At 42.3% G+C, this 21,659-nt stretch overlaps 1 protein-coding gene across 1 annotated transcript in view; it reads left to right on the top strand.

Moving 5' to 3' along the window:
- Positions 1-21,659, top strand: part of GNA14 (G protein subunit alpha 14) — a 214,169-nt gene that overhangs the window by 167,144 nt on the left and 25,366 nt on the right. The gene's annotated exons all lie outside the window — the stretch shown is intronic.

The raw sequence follows: 21,659 nt of genomic DNA, 5'->3' as shown, positions 1-21,659 counted from the left end.
CTGGTGGGCTTCCATCTATGGAGTCACACAGAGTCGGACACGACTGAAGTGACTTAGCAGCAGCAATATAAGAATATTTTCTTTCCAAAAAATGCTAACCATCATCTGATCCTTTAGTCATCTTTTTTTGCTGGTGGAGGGTGTTGCCTGATGTTGATAGCTGCTGACTAATCAGGGTGGTGTTTGCTGAAGGTTGGGGTGGCTGTGACCATTTTTTTTTATTTATTTGGCTGCTGTGAGTCTTAGTTGCAGTATCCAACTTATCTTTCCTTCAAGTACTTTTTCTTTCCTTCACAACGTGGCCAAGTGTTTGGTGTAAAAGGTCCTGCACTTGGCCTGTCTCAGCTTTTGACCTGCCTTCCTCACTGAGCTTCATCATTTCTAGCTTTTAATTTGAAGTGAGAGATGTGTAACTCTTTCACTTGCACACTTGATGGCCATTGTAGTGTTATTAATTGGCCTAATTTTTATATCGTTGTGTCTCAGGGAATAGAAGGGCCTGAGGAAAGGAAAAGAGATGGTGGAACGGCTGATCCATGGAGCAGTGAGAACACACACAGCCCCTGTCAGTTAAGTTTGCTGTTCAATGTGGGTGCAGTTTGTGGCACCCCAAAGAGTTACAATAGTAACATCAAGTTGGATCACTGATCACAGATCAATATAACAAATATAATGATAGTGAAAAGTTTGAAATATTGCAAGAATTACCAGAATGTTCCACCGAGACACAACGTAAGCAAATAGTCGGAAAAATGGCAGCAATGGGCTTGGTTGTTACAGAATTGCCATAAACCATCAATTTATTTAAAATGCATTGTCTGTGAGACACAGTAAGGCAGAACTGATAAAGGAGGTGTGCCTATAGTGGGACGAGGAACTGTTGACTCTCGCCTTATTTAATTAACTAAAAGTGAATTGGTCCATTTTATTAAAAAAGTTTCTTTTATTGAAGTATAGTTGCTGTATGATATTATAGTAGTCTTGCCTGGAGAATTCCATGGGCAGAGGAGCCTGGCAGGCTATAGTCCACGGGGTTGCAAAGAATTGGACATAACTGAGCAACTAACACACACACACACATTATAGAAGTTACAGGTGTACAATATAGTGATTCACAGTTTTTAAAGGTTATATTCCATTTATAGTTATTATAAAATACTGGCCATATTCCCTGTGTTATGCAGTTTATCTTTGTAGCTTATTTTATAGCTAATAGTTTGTACCTTTTAAGTCCCTAACCCTATATTACCCTTTCCCTCTCCCCACTGGTAACCACTAGTTTGTTCTATATATCTGTAAGTCTGCTTCTTTTTGTTATATTCACTAGTGTGTTATACTTTTTAAGATTCCACATATAAGTGATATCATACAGTATTTGTCTCTCTTCATCTGACTTGTTTCACTTAGTATGATAATCTCTAGGTCCATCCATCTTCTACAAATAGCATTATTTCATTCTCTTTTATAGCTGAGTAATATTCCATTGGATATATAGGCACTACATCCTCTCTTTTTTGAGATTATTTTTTTAATTAATTAATTTATTTTAATTGGAGGCTAATTACAATATTGTGACACCACATCCTCTTTATGCATTCATCTGTTGATGGAAATTAGGTTGCTTCCGTATCTGGTTTTTATAAATAGTGCTGCTATGAACATTGGGGTGCCAATGCCTTGAATTTAGATCTGAACAGCTGAAAGGAGGAGGAACATGCGTAAGCAGCTAAGGTATCTTCACCATTAAGCAGCCTTAGTTATTACTTCAAATATCTTTCCTATGGTCCTGAATTCCAGATGTCTGTATTTTCTCTCTTCTAGCTCTTCTTTCTAAATTACTGTTTAAAAATTTTACACCTTTATTGAGATATATTATACATACTAAAAAAGTCACCATCTAAATTGTACATTTTAGTGTATGATTAAATGTTTTTTAGAAATTTTTTGTCTCCCATAAAAGAAGCCATATGCCCATCAAACTTCCCTTGTGGCTCATCTGGTAAAGAATCCACCTGCAATGAGGGAGACCTTGGTTCGATCCCTGAGTTGGGAAGATCTTCTGGAGAAGGGAAAGGCTCCCACTCCAATATTCCGGCCTGGAGAATTCCATGGACTGTATCGTCCGTGGGGTCACAAAGAATCAGACATGACTGAGTGACTTTCACTTCACTCCCTGCTCTGCCCCTTGCCTTTCCTCTCATCACTGCCCAGTCCTAGACAACAGCTAACCTACTTTTTCTTTTCATAGATTTGCCTATTGGGACATTTCACATAGATAGAATCATACAGTATGTGACCTTTGATGACTAGCTTCATTCACTTAGCATAATGCTTTCAAGATTCATTCATGTTTCTGTTGTATGGATGTATAACATTTTGTTTATGAATTTTTCAACTGAAGGATATTTGAGTTGTTTCTACTTTTTGGCTGTTATGGAAAATGCTGCAGTGAACATTCATCAGCAGGTTTTTTGTGGACATATCTTATATGGTGTATATACCTGGAGCCCCCTGAACATAGCTTTGGGGTTTTTTACGCAATACTGTGTGTACATGTCTGTCTCCCTCTAAAGGCTGGGAACTCTCTGCAGAGCAAAGAGTTTCTTTTTATCTTTATAACATCAGCATCTAGTCATCTGGTTGGTATTCAATAAATGTTTGAAAACATGAAAACAAAATATAGGAATGCCTTATAATTCTAAAAAGGAAACTGATGAGTGAAACAACTAATCAAGCCAGGATTGCCTCTGAGCAATATTGCCTCTTGCCTATAAGACTCCTGAGAAAGAAAAATTGTCCAAAACAGGTCTGCACTAGAACTTTCTGCATGATGTAATTCTCAGCCTCCTTCTGGGAAGTAATTTGCATTCCTGATTAAATGCTTGAACAATTCTCTGATACTCTTAAATGATTAAGAATTGGGAAGTTAGCGTTTGTCCACCCAACTGACTGACTAATAATCTTTGATGATACTATTTTTTTTCTTACTGTCAATCTTTTCAGAGTGTTTGAAATAAAACTTTAAGACATGCTTGTAAATAATTTGGGAAGTTCTTTCTAAAAACACAGTTTGTCTTAAGACTGTCTCTGAGCCCTCTCACTTTTATAACAACTTACATGTGAATGCAGTATCTTATTTATTGTCTCTCTTCACTCCATCTTTCCTTCCCAGCCATCCCAAGCCTAGAAAAAGGCTGAGTCTAGGACGGTGGATGGTGGTACCATGTGACTAAAGTGGGACATGGACAGATGGCTAGTATGAGGGTGGGAGTCTCATGCAATTATACACAGCAAGAGAGGAAAGGGGAGCTAATGCATCCTCAAAGGAGTGAAGACCAGTAGATGACCAGGGCACAGACCTTGTGAACTTGCTAAGAGGCTTGGATTCCATACATGTACCAATGGATTAAATTAACACTAACCAGGATCTTCTGAAACTCAGAAAAAAATATACTGCATGTGATTGAAGTTTTAAAAAGAAGAGTATTCCTATCAATCAGGATAGGCTAGGATGTGGTGAGCAGCAAACAGTTCCTAAATCTCAGTGGCTTAGAATATCCACAATTTATTTATTTATTTATTTTTGCTTATATCACGCGTCCAAGCAGCGGGGTGAAGGCTTTGCTTCACATGGTCCTCATGCAGGACCAGGATAACAGAAGCTTCCCCATCTTATGATGCCATTGCTCCAAGCTGTGTTACAGCAGAAGAGAGAAAATAAAGAAACAGAGCAGCAATTAATCAATTAACTCCAAGCAAATGATTCTTTTTGGAAGTGACAAAAGTCTCACATGTCATTGGCCAAAGATTGCAAGGTCACACCCAACTTCAAGGAGGGCAGGAAAAGATAATCATTCCATATTCCTGGAAAGAGAAAAGTACTTGAAATATTTCTGAAGACTGGGACTGTCTACCCTAATAGCTAACATGGAACAAAGACAGAATAGCCACTTCGGACCGTGGAGGATGTGCTAGATGGTGGTGAAAAAGAGAACTCAGTTAATGTCTGTATGTCTGAATACAAGAGATGATATCAGACCTTGAGGATGGTGGTGTGAGGACCTTGGTAGACCTTTCCTCCAACAAAACCATTGAATTGGTGAAAATTGTAACAGCTATTTAAAGTCTATGGAAATTGTCCCCAAAGCATCCAGCAAATACAGAAACTTTTTTTTTTTTTTTTTTCAAGAAAATAGCAACTATTGAGAGTTGGTAGCACTGGAACCATGGCCTGTTCTCACACCTCTTCTTGCTCCATGTGATGAAACTCCGTCCCAAGAGAGTGTGGCTGAGAAGATGCAAGACGCAGCCCCTGGTCTCCCTGCTGCCCATCCTGCATCCCCAGCTCCTAGCCCAGGTTGGTGGTTTTGCTCTAGGAAGGTCAGACTGACTGTATCCTCTCCAGTCCTGTATGTGGAGGTGCTATCTCTGGCAAGCATGAATGAGAGGTCTGGGCTCCCTTTCCCCACTCAGCTCTTACTCATGTGGCAGGGGCTCTGTCCCAGGAATAAAAGGCTGAAGACACTGGTCCCTCAACCATCCCCTCCCAGGCCTGCTTGTAGGGTGGACTTTCCATGTCAGATGGGCCAAGAAAAGAAGACCAAAGATTATCAGTTCCCAAGTAGAGCAGAGGTTTTGCTCCAGGAGAAGCCAATCATTGTCCCTGCCCCTTAACTCTGGTACAGGGTTCTATCCCAAAGGAGAGGCAGGATGTGAAAATAACATTTCCTCCAAAGAGGACAGTCGTCACTTGGAATAGAGCACAGAGAAATTCATGCCAAAGGTCATTGCCAGAAACGATGGAAGTCTTGGTGGTAAGCAGTTACAGAGATGCTGATAGCTCAGTGATATTAGAACAGTAAGCAAAGTGGCAGGTTGAAAAGAGACAGCCATCTAAGAAAAACCCTCCTGAGATTATACCACCCCAAGGGGTCTAGAGGGCTTCTGTGATAACTCAGTTAGTAAAGAATCCACCTGCAATTAGGAGACCATAGTTCAATGCCTAGATTAAGAAGATCCACTGGAGAAGGCAAAGGCTACCCACTTCAGTATTCTTGGGCTTCCCTGGTGGCTCAGCTGGTAAAGAATCTGCCTGCAATGCAGGAGACCAGGGTTCAATCCCTGGGTTGGGAAGATTCCCTGGAGCAGGGAAAGCCTACCCACTCCAGTATTCTGGCCTGGAGAAGTCCGTGGACTGTATAGTCCATGGGGTCGCAAAGAGCTGGACATGATTGAGCGATTTTCACTGCAGTTTCAAGGGGTCTGGAAGGCTATTGTGCATGCATTGTACTCAAAGGAAAAAAACTGTCAACCTAAAAACTACCATCCAGAAATGATGGCAATCCTCAACATTGTTGGTGGGAATTAAAAAACTGGAGCAGTTGCTTTGGAAAACAGTTTGACAATTCCTCAAAAAGTTAAACTCCAAGGTCTTTACACAAGAGTAATGAAGGCACAGGCCACACAGAACATTGTACATGAATGCTAATAGCAACATTATCCATAAATAGCCAGAAAGTGTACAAAATCCAAATGTCCATCAAATGTTAAGAGGATCTATGTGATATATTCATACAATGGAGTAGTGTGGGGCAATAAAAAGAGATGACATCCTGAAGCATGCTACAACGTGGATGAATCTTGAAAACACCACGCTAAGTGAAAGAAGTCAGTCACAAAGACCACGTATTGTATGATTCCACTTATATAAAATTTCCAGAATAGACAAATCCATGGAGACAGAGAGTATATTGTTGGTCACCTAGCTTGGGAAATTCTGGAGGGAATGGAGAATGAGTGTGTATTAGTTTCCTATGGCTAGTGTAACAAAAAAATTCTGATGAACTGGATGGTTTAAAAGAAGAGAAATTTATTCTCTCACAGTTCTGGAGGCTAGAAGTCCAACGTCAGGGTGTTGGTAGGGCCGTGTTTTTCTCCACAGACTCTAGAAGAAGATCCTTCTTTGTCTTTTCTGTCTCTGGTGGCCCCAGGCACTCCTTCACTGTGGCTGCGAAGCGCCAGTTTCTGTCCCCATCGTATGTGTCTGGGTCTGACATCCCATGTGTATCTCAGTCTCCAAATTCCCCTCTTTTTTTTTTTTATTTTACAATATTATATTGGTTGGTTTTGCCATACATTGACATGAATCCGCCCCAGGTGTACATGAGTTCCCCTTCCTGAACCCCGCTCCCACCTCCCTCCTCCCTTTATCCTCCCTCTGGGTCATCCCCACACACCAGCCCCAAGCATCCTGTAACATGCATCGACCCTGAACTGGTGATTCGTTTCACATATGACAACATACATGTTTCAATGCCATTCTCCAAAATCATCCCACCCTCACCATCTCCCACAGAGTCCCAAAGACTGATCTATACATCTGTGTCTCTTTTGCTGTCTCGTATACAGGGTTATCATTTGCATCTTTCTAAATTCCATATATATGCGTTAGTAGACTGTATTGGTGTTTTTCTTTCTGGCTTACTTCACTCTGTATAATAGGCTCCAGTTTCACCCACCTCATTAGAACTGATTCAAATGCATTCTTTTTAATGGCTGAGTAATACTCCATTGTGTATATGTACCAAAGCTTTCTTATCCATTCGTCTGCAGATGGACATCTAGGTTGCTTCCATGTCCTGGCTATTATAAACAGTGCTGCAATGAATATTGGAGTACATATGTCTCTTTCAATTCTGGTTTCCTCGGTGTGTATGCCCAGGAGTGCGATTGCTGGATCATATGGAAGTTCTATTTTCAGTTTTCTGAGGAATCTCCACACTGTTCTCCATAGTGGCTGTACTAGTTTGCATTCCCATCAACAGTGTAAGAGGGTTCCCTTCTCTCCACACCCTCTCCAGCATTTATTGCATGTAGACTTTTGGATAGCAGCCATTCTGACTGATGTGAAATGGTACCTCATTGTGGTTTTGATTTGCATTTCTCTGATTATGAGGGATGTTGAGTATTTTTTCATGTGTTTGTTAGCCATCTTTATGTCTTCTTTGGAGAAATGTCTGTTTAGTTCTTTGGCCCATTTTTTGATTGGGTCATTTATTTTTCTGGAATTGAGCTGCAGGGGCTGCTTGTAAATTTTGGAGATTAATCCTTTATCAGTTGCTTCATTTGCTATTATTTTCTCCCATTATGAAGGCTGTCTTTTCACCTTACTTATAGTTTCCTTTGCTGTGCAGAAGCTTTTGATTTTAATTAGGTCCCATTTGTTTATTTTTGCTTTTATTTCCAATATTCTGGGAGGTGGGTCTTGGAGGATCCTGCTGTGATTTATGTTGGAGAGTGTTTTGCCTACGTTCTCCTCTAGGAGTTTTATAGTTTCTGGGTTTACATTTAGCTCTCTAATCCATTTTGAGTTTATTTTGGTGTATGGTGTTAGGAAGTGTTCTAATTTCATTCTTTTACAAATGGCTGACCAGTTTTCCCAGCACCACTTGTTAAAGAGACTGTCTTTTCTCCATTTTATATTCTTACCTCCTATGTCAAAGATAGGGTGTCCATAGGTGCATGGATTTATCTCTGGGCTATTTTGTTCCATTGATCTATATTTCTGTCTTTATGCCAGTACCATACCGTCTTGATGACTGTGGCTTTGTAGTAGAGCCTGAAGTCCGGCAGGTTAATTCCCCCAGTTCCATTCTTCTTCCTCAAGATTGCTTTGGCTATTCGAGTTTTTTTGTATTTCCATACAAATTGTGAGATTATTTTGTTCTAGTTCTGTGAAAAATATCGTTGGTAGCTTGATAGGGATTGCATTGAATGTATAAATTACTTTGGGTAGTATACTCATTTTTACAATATTTATTCTTCCAATCCATGAACACGGTATATTTCTCCATCTATTAGTGTCCTCTTTGATTACTTTCAGTAGTGTTTTATAGTTTTCTATGTACAAGTCTTTTGTTTCCTTAGGTAGATATATTCCTAAGTATTTAATTCTTTTTGTTGCAACAGTGAATGGAATAGTTTCCTTAATTTCTCTTTGTATTTTCTCATTATTAGTGTATAGGAATGCAAGGGATTTCTGTGTGTTGATTTTATATCCTGCAACTTTACTGTAATCATTGATTAGTTTCTGGAGAAGGCAATGGCAAGCCACTCCAGTACTCTTGCCTAGAAAATCCCATGGATGGAGCAGCCTAGTAGGCTGCAGTCCGTGGGGTCGCTAGGGGTCGGACACGACTGAGCAACTTCACTTTCCCTTTTCACTTTCACACATTGGAGAAGGAAATGGCAACCCACTCCAGTGTTCTTGCTTGGAGAATCCCAGGGATGGGGGAGCCTGGTGGGCTTCCACCTATGGGGTCTCACAGAGTCCGACACGACTGAAGTGACTTAGCAGCAGCAGTAGCAGCAGCAGTAGTTTTCTGGTAGAGTCTTTAGGGTTTTCTGTGTAGAGGATCATGTCATCAGTGAACAGTGAAAGTTTTACTTCTTCTTTTCCAATTTGTATTCCTTTTATGTCTTTTTCTGCTCTGATTGCTGTAGCCAAAACTTCTAGAACTATGTTGAATAGTAGTGGTGAGAGTGGGCACCCTTGTCTTGTTCCTGACTTTAGGGGAAATGCTTTCAGTTTTTCACCATTGAGGATAATGTTTGCTGTGGGTTTGTCATATATAGCTTTTATTATGTTGAGGTATGTCCCTTCTATTCCCACTTTCTGGAGGGTTTTTATCATAAATGGATGTTGAATTTTGTCAAAGGCTTTCTCTGCATCTATTGAGATAATCATATGATTTTTATTTTTCAGTTTGTTAATGTGGTGTATTACACTGATTTGCGGATATTGAAGAATCCTTGCATTCCTGGGATAAAGCCCACTTGGTCATGATGTATGATCTTCTTAATGTGTTGTTGGATTCTGATTGCTAGAATTTTGTTAAGGATTTTTGCATCTATGTTCATCAGTGATATTGGCCTATAGTTTTCTTTTTTTGTGGGGTCTTTACCAGGTTTGGGGATTAGGGTGATGGTGGCCTCATAGAATGAGTTTGGAAGTTTCCCTTCCTCAGCAATTTTCTGGAAGAGTTTGAGTAGAGTAGGTGTTAGCTCTTCTCTAAATTTTTGGTAGAATTCAGCTGTGAAGCTGTCTGTACCTGGGCTTTTGTTTGCTGGAAGATTTCTGATTATAGCCTCTAGTTCCGTGCTTGTGATGGGTCTGTTCAGATTTTCTATTTCTTCCTGGTTCAGTTTTGGAAAGTTGTACTTTTCTAGGAATTTGTCCATTTCTTCCAGGTTATTCATTTTATTGCCTTATAATTCCTGATAGTATTCTCTAATAATCCTTTGTATTTCTGTGTTGTCAGTTGTGATCTCTCCATTTTCATTTCTAATTTTATTGATTTGGTTCTTCTCCCTTTGTTTCTTGATGAGTCTGGCTAGTGGTTTGTCAATTTTATTTACCTTCTCAAAGAACCAGCTTTTGGCTTTGTTGATTTTTGCTATGGTCTCTTTTGTTTCTTTTGCATTTATCTCTGCCCTAATTTTTATGATTTCTTTCCTTCTACTGACCTTGGGGTTCTTCATTTCTTCCTTTTCTAGTTGCTTTAGATGTAGAGTTAGGTTATTTAGTTGACTTTTCTCTTTTTTCTTGAGGTGTGCCTGTATTGCTATGAACTTCCCCCTTAGCACTGCTTTTACAGTGTCCCAGAGGTTTGGGGTTGTTGTGTTTTCATTTTCATTCATTTCTATGCATATTTTGATTTCTCTTTTGATTTCTTCTATAATTTGTTCATTATTCAGCAGCGTGTTGTTCAACCTCCATATGTTGGCATTTTTAATAGTTTTTCTCCGGTAATTGAGATGTAATCTTACTGCATTGTGGTCAGAAAAGATGCTTGGAATGATTTCAACTTTTTTGAATTTACCAAGGATAGATTTATGGCCCAGGATGTGATCTATCCTGGAAAAAGTTCCGTATGCACTTGAGAAAAAGGTGAAATTCATTGTTTTGGGGTGAAATGTCCTATAGAGATCTATTAGGTCTAACTGGTCTATTGTATCATTTAAAGTTTGTGTTTCCTTGTTAATTTTCTGTTTAGTTGATCTATCCATAGATGTAAGTGGGGTATTAAAATCTACTATTATTGCATTGTTGTTAATTTCCCCTATCATACTTGTTAGTAATTGTCTTACATATTTTGGTGCTCCTATGTTGGGTGCATAAATATTTATAATTGTTATATCTTCTTCTTGGATCGATCCTTTGATCATTATGTAGTTTCCTTCTTTGTCTCTTTTCACAGCCTTTGTTTTAAAGTCTATTTTATCTGATATGAGTATTGCTACTCCTGCTTTCTTTTGGTCTCTATTTGCATGGAATATCTTTTTCCAGCCCTTCACTTTCAGTCTGTATGTGTCCATCGTTTTGAGGTGGGTCTCTTGTAGACAACATATATGGGAGTCTTGTTTTTGTATCCATTCAGCCAGCCTTTGTCTTTTGGTTGGGGCATTCAACCCATTTACGTTTAAGATAATTATTGATAAGTATGATCCTGTAGCCATTTTCTTTATTGCTTTGGGTTCGAGTTTATACACCCTTTCTGTGTTTCCTGTCTAGAGAAGATCCTTTAGCATTTGTTGGAGAGCTGGTTTGGTGATGCTGAATTCTCTCAGCTTTTGCTTGTCTGTAAAGCTTTTGATTTCTCCTTCATATTTGAATGAGATCCTTGCTGGGTACAGTAATCTGGGCTGTAGGTTGTTTTCTTTCATCACTTTAAGTATGTCTTGCCATTCCCTCCTGGCCTGAAGAGTTTCTGTTGAAAGATCAGCTGTTATCCTTATGGGAATCCCCTTGTGTGTTATTTGCTGCTTTTCCCTTGCTGCTTTTCCCTTGCTGCTTTTAATATTTGTTCTTTGTGTTTGATCTTTGTTAATTTGATTAATATGTGTCTTGGAGTATTTTGCATTGGGTTTATCCTGTTGGGGACTCTCTGGGTTTCTTGGACTTGGGTGATTATTTCTTTCCCCATTTTAGGGAAGTTTTCAACTATTATCTCCTCAAGTATTCTCTCATGGTTTTTCTTTTTGTCTTCTTCTTCTGGGACTCCTATGATTCGAGTGTTGTAGCATTTAACATTGTCCCAGAGGTCTCTAATATTGTCCTCATTTCTTTTAATTCATTTTTCTTTTTTCCTCTCTATTTCATTTATTTCTACAATTCTATCTTCTTGCTCGCTTATCCTGTCTTCTGCCTCTGTTATTCTACTGTTTGTTCCCTCCAGCGTGTTTCTGATCTCCTATATTGCATTATTCATTGTATATTGACTCTTTTTTATTTCCTCTAAGTCCTTATTAAACCTTTCTTCCATCTTCTCAATCCTTTTCTCCAGGTTATTTATCTGTAACTCCATTTTGTTTTCAAGATTTTGAATCATTTTCACCATCAAAATTCGAAATTCTTTATCAGGTTCAGTTCAGTTCAGTCGCTCAGTCGTGTCTGACTCTCTGCGACCCCATGAATCCCAGCATGCCAGGCCTCCCTGTCCATCACCAACTCCCAGAGTTCACTCAAACTCATGTGCACAGAGTCGGTGATGCCATCCATCCATCTCATTCTCGGTCGTCCCCTTCTCCTCCCGCCCCCAACCTTTCCCAGCATCAGAGTCTTTTCCAGTGAGTCAGCTCGTCGCATGAGGTGGCCAAAGTATTGCAGTTTCAGCTCTAGCATCAGTCCTTCCAATGAATACCCAGGATTGATCTCCTTTAGAATGGACTGGTTGGATCTCCTTATGATTATACAGTGGAAGTGAGAAATAGATTTAAGGGACTAGATCTGATAGAGAGAGTGCCTGATGAACCATGGACGGAGGTTCGTGACATAGTACAGGAGACAGGGACCAAGACCATCCCCATGGAAAAGAAATGCAAAAAAGCAAAATGGCTGTCTGAGGAGACCTTACAAATAGCTGTGAAAAGAAGAGAAGTGAAAAGCAAAGGAGAAAAGGAAAGATATAAGCATCTGAATGCAGAGTTCCAAAGAATAGCAAGGAGAGATAAGAAAGCCTTCCTCAGGGATCAATGCAAAGAAATAGAGGAAAATAACAGAATAGGAAAAACAAAGGATCTTTGTCAGGTAGATTCCCTATATCTTCCTCTTTTGTTTGTGTTGGTGGGCATTTATCTTGTTCCTTTACTTGCTGGGTATTTCTCTGCCTCTTCATCTTGCTTATATTGCTTTGCTTGGGGTGGCCTTTCCCTCTTCTGGCAGTTTGTGGAGTTCTCTTTATTATGTAGTTTCCTCGCTGTGTGTGGGGTTGGATGGGTGACTTGTCAAGGTTCCCTGGTTAGGGAAGCTTGTGTCCGTGTTCTGGTGGGTGGAGCTGGATTTCTTCTCTCTGGAGTGCAATGAAGTGTCCAGTAATGAGTTATGAGATGTCAGTGGGTTTGGAGTGACTTTGGGCAGCCTGTATATTGAAGCTCAGGGCTGTTTTCCTGTGTTGCTGGAGAATTTGCGTGGTATATCTTGTTCTGGAACTTGTTGACCCTTGGGTGGTGCTTGGTTTCAGTGTAGGTATGGAGACGTTTGATGAGCTCCTATCGATTAATGTTCCCTGCAGTCAGGAGTTCTCTGGTATTCTCAGGATTTGGGCTTAAGCCTCTTGCCTCTGGTCTTTGGTCTTATTCTTGGAGTAGTCTCTAGACGTCTCTATCTGTCATTTCCAAGGTGGTTCCCTCTGTTTTAGCTTCTGTTTGCTGGTCTCTTCAGTGTCTAATTTCCGCCCTGACACTAGGGTGCGGGTGGACACTTTTTAAAGGCTCAGTTGTTCAGTCCTGTTCTGGGAAGGGAGGAACGCTGCAGACAAATATCTCTGGTGACTGTGGGGAGTGCTCACAGCGTCTCGGCCACACTGGGTTTGCCCCCGCTCACAGCACGTGTGCTGTCCCAGTCTACACTGCACAGGCTCTAGGTTGCTCTGCCAGGAACTGTCCAAGGCCAGCGCTGGGTTGTATGCACTTCCCAGGTCTGAGCGGCTCAAGTTCAGGTTCTCGGGTACTCCACAAAGGTGCAGACTTGGTTGGGCCTGCGTTTTGTGCCTTCCCCGAAGGCAAGAAGTCTTGATTAGCAAAAAAGCCTGCCTGCAGTTTGTATCGGATGCCTTTCTGGGGCCGCAGTTGCCCCCTCCAGTTCTGGCTGACCTCCCTGCCTGTCTTGGCAGGGGATGGGGGATGAGCCGACCACAGCCTGCTCGCTCTGCTCAGCCCTTTGTTCTGTGAGCGGGGCTGGCGGAGTCTTAGGTTAGGGCTTTCCGCCTTTTCGTGGGGAAGTTATCCCAGTCCGCTTTGCTATCCCCTGTTAGATCTCTCAGATTGTTCTCGCGGCATTCAAGCCCAGTCCTCTCTCTAAGCAGTTCAGCCGGCTCCTCCCTTCCCAGCCCCCGTTTGCTAATGGCGTATGCAGGCGTCTGCTCTGCTTCTCCACTGGGAGTTACCGTTTGGTGGGTAATCTGTGGGTTTTAATTATTTCTTTCTTTTTCCTCCCAGTTATGTGGCCCTCTGAGGTTCCAAGGCTCACCACAGATTCGCCAGTGAGAGTGTTTCCTGGTGTTTGAAAACTTCTCTCTTTTTAAAGCCTCCTTTCCCGGGACGGAGCTCCGCCCTTACTTCTTTTGTCTCTCTTTTTATCTTTTATGTTTTTTCCTACCTCCTTTTGAAGACAATGGGCTGCTTTTCTGGGTGCCTGATGTCCTCTGCCAACATTCAGAAGTTGTTTTGTGGACTTTACTCCGCGTTCAAATGTTCTTTTGATGAATTTGTGAGGGAGAGAGTGGTCTCGCCGTCCTATTCCTCTGCCATCTTGTTCCTTCCCCTCCTCCTAATCATATTTATTAGGGCCCACCCTAATGGTCCCATCTTAACTTGATTATATCTATAGACATAACCAAATAAGGTCACATTCACATGTTACTAGGGGTTAATACTTCAACATATCTTTTGGGGAATGTCGGGTTTCTTTTTAAAGGTGATAAAAATGTTCTAAAATTGGTTATGACAATGGTTGCACAGCTCCTTGACTATTCAAAAAACCCTCAATTGCACATTTTCAGTGGATGAATTGTATGGCATGTGAATTATATCTGGTTAAAATTTTTTTTTAAATGAAAGAGATGGACTTTCCTGACTGTCCAGTGGTTAAGACTGTACACTTCCAATGCAGGGGGGCACAGGTTCAATCCCTAGTCAGGGAACTAAGATCCCACATGGTGCAATGCAGCGGGAGACATTCCCAGATTTCAAAAGGAAAAACAAAGCGAAACAGAGAATTCATGATTAGCAGGCCTTCTTTAATAGAAATACTAAAGGAGGTTCTTTCAGCTGGAAAGGTAGGGGCACCAGTAATTCAAATCCACAGGGAAAAGAAGAGTTTCAGTAAAGGTAATTGTGTAGGTAATGAGAAAAGACAATATAATTACACATTTCTTTTTCTTTCTTCTTTTTGCTGATATAAAGAGAGGAACCTGCATATGTGCTTTCACTCATATGAAGCCAGAACGACTCCAGCGTTTGTCCTGAATTTTAGCTGTTTACTTAGACTGGTTCTGTCCAGCTTCCAAGATGCTCCCAGCTCCTGAGACGTCCTGGCGTTGCTCAGGGCTCATGGGATTTCGGCCTGTTGAATCGGACATTATTCTGCCAGCACCCCTCCTGAAATGGAAACCAAATAATCATTTCTGAGACATTTCTAGTTGCTTTTGGTATCTGTGGGGCTTCCCTGATGACCTGGGGTCGCAAAGAGTCAGACACAACTGAGCCCGGCACACCCACATCCATCCTTGATGTTGGTGGGAAAACTACAAATGTTCTTTGCTGAAGGAAAAAAATTAAGCTTATCTAAAAGCTAATCACACTTTCTAAATGACAGAAATATTTGACTGGAGTTAAAAACTAAAGGTTAAGGATAAAGGTCCGTTTTCGGAGATTTAATCCCTTGGCCGTGGCCCTGCCCTCTGTTGCATGGAGAGATTCTCTAAAGCAAAGGTCAGCCTCTGTCTGGAAAGTGACCAGTCTGCACATAATTCAGCCTCTTCTTTTCTTTTTTAAATGGCATCAATGGATTCTACACTGTTTTCATTAGCCTGGCTCTTGGGTATCTGGAGAGGAGAGTTATTGGCATCATCCAAATTGGCAGCAGTTGTTCTGGATATTCTGTTGGGGTGTCTGATTATGATGAGGATCCAGGGTATTTTTTCATCCAGAGAACAAGTGAGGCTATGCATTGGCCTGGGAGTTTTTTGAGTCTCATGTTCTACCACCATTTGCTCTAAAATCTAAAAGAAGGCAAATACAATTCTATCCTGAAATGGTTTGTATTAGCAGCAGAGGATCAAGGACTTGGCTTTCCAAACCATGCTCTCTTACCTGTGCTTCCATCTCCAAGCTGTTTAATGTGCCTGAGTTGCTGCTACTGGAGGGCCTTGGGGTGGAGGTGAGGCTGAAGTCACGATTAACTTACCTCACGAGGGAACTCCATTCAGTTCAGTTCAGTCACTCAGTCATATCAGACTCATTGTGACCCCATGGACTGCAGCACTCCAGGCTTCCCTGTCCATTACCAACTCCCAGAGCTTGCTCAAACTCATTTCCATCAAGTCGGTAATGCCATCCAACCATCTCATCCTCTGTTGTCCCCTCCATTGACCCTCCCCAACAGGAGAAGCCGTCTCCTGAGAGGCCATCAGAGTCCAGTGCGGATGCCCAAGGACAGCAGGGCTGGAGGAAGAATTTGGTGTCTGGGGATCTGTGGATCCTGGTGGAAGTTTGAAGCTACTCATGCTCTCTGAGCCCTAAAAGGCTAACAGGGGCTGCAGAAAGGGTGAACTGAGTCTTTCCTGGCCAAATGTAGAGACCTCTAGAGAGATTCCATTTCATTATTCCAAGAGGGAGCTGATGATAAGAACCATACTACCGGGGAACACCACCATCACTGGCAGTCTAGTCACTAGACTTGGGCACAGGGGCTTGCAGAGAAGAACTATTGAGCTGGCTGAGCCCCGGGCCAGGGGAAGAGCCAGCAGTCAGGAATCAAGGACTTGGCAGGGTTGCTCCTTCTGGCCTCTCTGAGGGAGAACCCGTCCCCATGTCTCCTCCCAGCTTCCTGCTGGTCCTTGGCTGGTAGATTTACCAGGCAATCCAGCTCCTTCATCCCTGCATCTTGGTGTGTCCTTCTCTGTCTCTTACAAGGGCCTCTAACTGGATTTAGGGCCTCCACTAATCCAGTGTGATCTTATCTTGATTCTTAATTACATCTCCAGAGGCACTACTTCCAAATAAAGTCAAATTCTGAGGTAGACATAAATTTGGTGGGGATACTATTCAACTCACTAGGTGGGGAAGAGCTTTCTGGTGGGTTTGTAGGGAGGGAAACCAAAGCAGAGAGGAAAATGAACTTGTTCAGGAGGAGTGCCAGGAGCACTCCTGACACAGAGACGTGGGTGCTACAGAGGACTCCCCACATGGCTCCAGTGGCCTCCCAGGATCACAGGTGGCCCATGGGCAGGTCACCTCGGCTCTGGCCACTGTGTGGAGGGGGAACAGGGCACAGGATGGAAAGGCCTGGCAGAGGGCATTGTGAGATGCCAGGAGGATAAAGAGGCACTTTGTGGGCCCTATGGGTTGCGAGAAATCTTCGTACCTGTAAGTCGAGGGAGTTTGGGGTTGAATAAGGATACATTTTTATACTTGGCAACTGAGAAGCTGATTTGACATTTGGAAGAAAAGCAAATGAAAATTGCTGAGGGATCAGGCATTGCTAGTATTTCATTAAGAGCAGGAAAAATCACGGCCCAGCCTCTCCTGCAAGGTGGAATGATAGGGGTGGGGAGCGCTCAGGAAAGGGTTTGCGGATGGAACCTTGGAGATGGGGGCTGAGAGAAGTGAGAGTTCCTCAGGCCAGAGATGGTGCACAGGGAGGGAGCGCCTGGGGACACATCCAGGAGGCAGAAAAGGCCGGGGTTTGTGCGCGGGTGCAGGAAAGAGCATATGGAGGCAAATAGGTGGTGAGGCGAGGCAGGCAGAATTCAGGCCATCCTGAAGTAAGGGCTCTTAGTCCTTGCTTTCTCTTTTCTAAAATTGTGGTGAAATATACTAGCATGAAATGTACCTCTGTAACCTCCTCCAAGTGCACAGTTCAGGGCATTATGTCCATTGTTGGGCATGTTCCTTCCTATCACTTGTGAGGGGTGGAGGGCAGTGGTGGGGACATAAGTACTGACTGTTGGCAGCAGAAGGATCCTGTGAGGAGCCTGCCTGGGGTCTTGGGTGAGGGGATGAAAAAGTTGATCCTCCCCAGCTTGTTCTACGATAAGTGGACTTTCCAGAACACGGGAAAGCAGGGCAGAGACACCATTCAGAAGCAAATGGGTACTGAGTTCTACTTTTTCCCCTAAAGGAAGTAGCCTTGCTAATGCCACATTTGCTTCAAAAACCAGGGAGAAGCCCTGAAATTGATAAACAGTCTACATACAGAAGCATCCGAATTTCTTTAGTGTCTTTACTACAGTAAAATACTACAGTAAATTGAAAAGGTACTCGAGCACAAGTTCTTCCCAAATACATGAGCATGCTTAGATGAAAAGAGTATTTTTGTGTGTCTGAAAAGCAACTTCACTAGCTGTCCCGTTTTCATTTGATAATCATATTCTGATGAAACTTTGATATCTGGGCTAATTAAATCCAGATGTAGGACAACCATCTGCAGTTGTGGAGGGTTTCCACCAGTCCATGACCCATCAGAAGCACTGCAGACTGGTACACACTGGTCAGCCCATCTCTAGCCCCTGACTCTGCAATGTCACAAATGCCACCAAGATGAAGCACTTATGGCTTCCAAATACCCCTCAGGCCACATGGAGTTCCTGGGAGACCCCTCTTCTCCCTTCAGAGCTGTCCATGTGGATCTGATTTCACCTACAGAAATGGGTAGTAGCCGAGGGAGGACAGTATGTGCCAGCCTGGTGCCCCCAGAGGCAGTCACCCTATCCCCACAGCCCTGTCTAGAGAGAGCTGAGGACATACTCTCTGAGGATTGCAGGGTCAGGGTGCTAGAAGAGGCTCCTCAGAGTCATGGATAAGGGATTCCTCAGGAAATCTGGGGTGGCCGGCTCTTCTTAATGCTGCTCCCAGGCAGAAATGCTTGTGGGTTTTCACTGCAAAAGGAAAACAACCGAATATGCATCCAGGATTAAAACCACCATTTCAAAAGCGCATCATTAAAATAAGCTGTGACCCAAATATTTGCTGTGGTGTGTTTAAGAGTTTTTCAAAAGAATGGAAAAAGTGAAACAACGAAAAAGTAAAAAAGGAAAGAAAGAAAGGAAAAAACACCCCAGAGCAAGGAATGTTTTTGGATGACTCTCTGGGAGTTGTGTGGCAGGGTTTTTGTTTTTTGTGTGTGTTTTTTCAGAAATGTAAGTTCAGTGTGGAGGGAGGACCATTGCAGAACTAGATGCAGGGCATCACTGGAGCATGGTTTTGACAGTTCACAGGGTGGAGTGTCTATGGCCCAGATAGATGTGCGTGTGAAATGAAAGGTGCACCCGTGGGAAACATGGTGTTAAATTCAGTGCAGGGACTGGGACAACCTCACACAGCTCCTTGGATGCCATGGGAACTGGCTGTGCTCTTGGGCGCTTTTTCACACACTGGTAGGGCCTTGCCTGTCAGCTGCCCAGAGCTGGCTATTAGAGCATCGAGGAAGTCACATGGACAGCTTGGAACATGGACAGTTGGCCTCAGTCCTATTGCCACTCGTTTGCTTACAGCTAATGAAGACAACTTAACCTCTCTTGTCAATTTTTGTACACTTCAAAGGACATACCAATAAAATTTGAATTTATAGAGCCCTGTCCTCCAAGTGGTTAATATTCTACTGACCTGGAAAGTATCAACAAGGATGTGCCTTCTATTAAACTCTAACTCTCAAACCCTCTCTCTCCTATTCACTAAACTGTCCTATCAGAGTGAGAGTGTCTGGGTCTATTCCATATATCGTAACTATACAATATAGAGAGAGACTATAGACTATCTATAGATAGACTCCAAGGTAAAAATCCGACCGCATGATTTACTGAAACTTGATGATTATAAAAAGCAGAGATATTACTTCGCCAACAAAGGTCCGTCTAGTCAAGGCTATGGTTTTTCCAGTGGTCATGTATGGATGTGAGAGTTGGACTGTGAAGAAAGCTGATCGCCGAAGAATTGATGCTTTTGAACTGTGGTGCTGGAGAAGACTCTTGATAGTCCCTTGGACTGCAAGGAGATCCAACCAGTCCATTCTAAAGGAGATCAATCCTGGGTGTTCATTGGAAGGACTGATGCTAAAGCTGAAACTGCAATACTTTGGCCACCTCATGAGATGAGTTGACTCACTGGAAAAGACTCTGATGCTGGGAAGGATTGGGGGCGGGAGGAGAAGGGGACGACCGAGAATGAGATGGCTGTATGGCATCACCGACTCGATGGAGATGAGTTTGAGTGAACTCCGGGAGTTGGTGATGGACAGGGAGGCCTGGCGTGCTGTGATTCATGGGGTCGCAAAGAGTCGGACACCACTGAGCGACTGAACTGAACTGAACTGATGATTATAAAGCAAGCACCGAGTCTACTGTCAGCAGATGCAATCAGAGAAGCTGTCACTAGGTGGCGCCTTGGGTCATAGTGGAGTGAACCATGTCGCCAGATTCCCTACTCATTGCTGTCTTTGAGTTTTGATAAGCATGGAGACTAATCAGTGAAGCTTATTTTTTTCTAAAACATCACATTGATACTGATTTTTATATAAGCCACCAACGACAGTCTATCTGATTGCATTTCATTTTTCTTGTAAAAATGATATACTTTAGAGGAAAGGTTATGTGGACTGGAGCCACATAACCTTATGTTGTGGTCTTCAGAATGCACATTTCTAATTCTGGTTTCCCATATTCTGTATTAAGAAGAACACATTTATTCTCAGTTGCATGGTAAATACCTGAAAGTCTTATGTGTGGAAACAGTCACGTCATGCTGGAGGCTTGGTGTTATATAGTGTTACAGTTGTTTGCAGCTCACTGTGGAAGAAGCTTACTTATTTACAAGTTCCTCTTTTATCTCTGAAGGCCCTTTTCTTCCTTTTTTTTGAGAAGGGCTTGCCTATTGAATGCTGTATATTCCAAAACACTTCATTTTACCTTGGAGAAGAGCAGTTGACAGGCAGGGGGTGAGGGAAATAATTCTGGCTCTCCTAGTACCTAGGGTAATCCTGTCTAGTCTGGAGGGTTTCAGGCAACCACTACCCCGACTCCTTCCTCCCTTTAAAATGTAAATGTTGTGCATCAGTTGAGCATGGTGGTTGACTGTATAGACTTTGGGGCCAGGCACCCTGCACACAGGTATCTTGGACTTGAATGGCTATTCTACCATCTCTTCTAAGCTTTGGTGTTTATTTATTAAATCAGGATATTCTAAGTATCAAATTTCATGTTTATTGTAATGATCAAATGAGATAATATTGATATAAGGTGGTCACATAATGGCTCAGTTTATACTAGTCTTGATGTTATTTTGTAAGTTCATTTGTATTTATGCCCTATTTCCTTATGTAACACAGGGGAAACTCCTGATAAGAATATATATCTTAAAAAAAAAACTTGACACCAGAAAAAGTTTAAGATCAAAGAGTGAGACTGGGGGAAAATCAGAACACAGGTGTTTCAGGACATGAGTCCTCATCAACTTCTACTGAGTTACTTAGACTTTGCCACATATTTATCTCTGAGCTTCCTGTTAGCTGAAGTGAAAAATGAATCAAGTTCACATATATGATTCCCATGGACCACAAGGCAAAACCTACCATTCCCTCAAGGAATCTTGATTGTTCTTGGCTCTTTTTAAAATTATTGATATAGTTGATTTTCAGTGTTGTTAGTTTCTGATATAGAGTAAGGTGAGATACATAGACATACATGTTCTTTTTCAGGTTCTTTTCCCTGATTGGTTATTATAAAATATCTGAATAGAGTTCCGTATGCTATACAGTAGGACTTTATTGTTTATCTATGTTCTTGGTTCTTAATTCAAGATATCTGAATATAGTTCCTTATGCTATACAGTAGGACTTTGTTGTTTATGTTCTTGGTTCTTAATTCAAAAAATATGTCTTAATACCTATATATCATAGGTACTCCTTTATTATAAGCTAAGGGAAAAGTAAACAGCAGTTGTGCTCCCCAGAACTGTGAATAAGCCCATGTGGTAGGCAGAATTCTAAGATGGGCCCCAAGATTCACACCCCTGGTGTGCTCACCTTCATAATCCCCTCCCCTTGAGTGTGGGCAGGACCATGATAGATGTCGCCCCCGTGATTATGTCCTATGGCCGGTGAAGTCCTTAATGAGCTGACTTTTTAAAGGTTTTATTTGTGGCTGTGCTGGGTCATTGTTGCTGGGAGGACTTTTCTGTAGCTGCAGCAAGAAGTGGCTACTCTCTGGTTGTGGTGCATAGGCTCCTCACTGTGGTGGCTTCTCATTGCAGAGCACAGGCTCGAGGTGCGTGAGCCTCAGTAGTTGCGGCCCGTGGGCTCCGCAGTTGGGGCTTACAAGCTCTAGCGCACAGGATCAGTGGTTGTGGCACACAAGCTTAGTTGCTCCCGAGCATGTGGGATCTTC

Source organism: Moschus berezovskii, chromosome 7 (assembly GCF_049115385.1).
Source record: "Moschus berezovskii isolate FMDL1 chromosome 7, NW_MosBer_1.0, whole genome shotgun sequence".
Taxonomy (NCBI): Eukaryota; Metazoa; Chordata; class Mammalia; order Artiodactyla; family Moschidae; genus Moschus; species Moschus berezovskii.
Note: the sequence above shows the minus strand (reverse complement) of the source record. Positions and strands in the feature narration are given on the sequence as shown.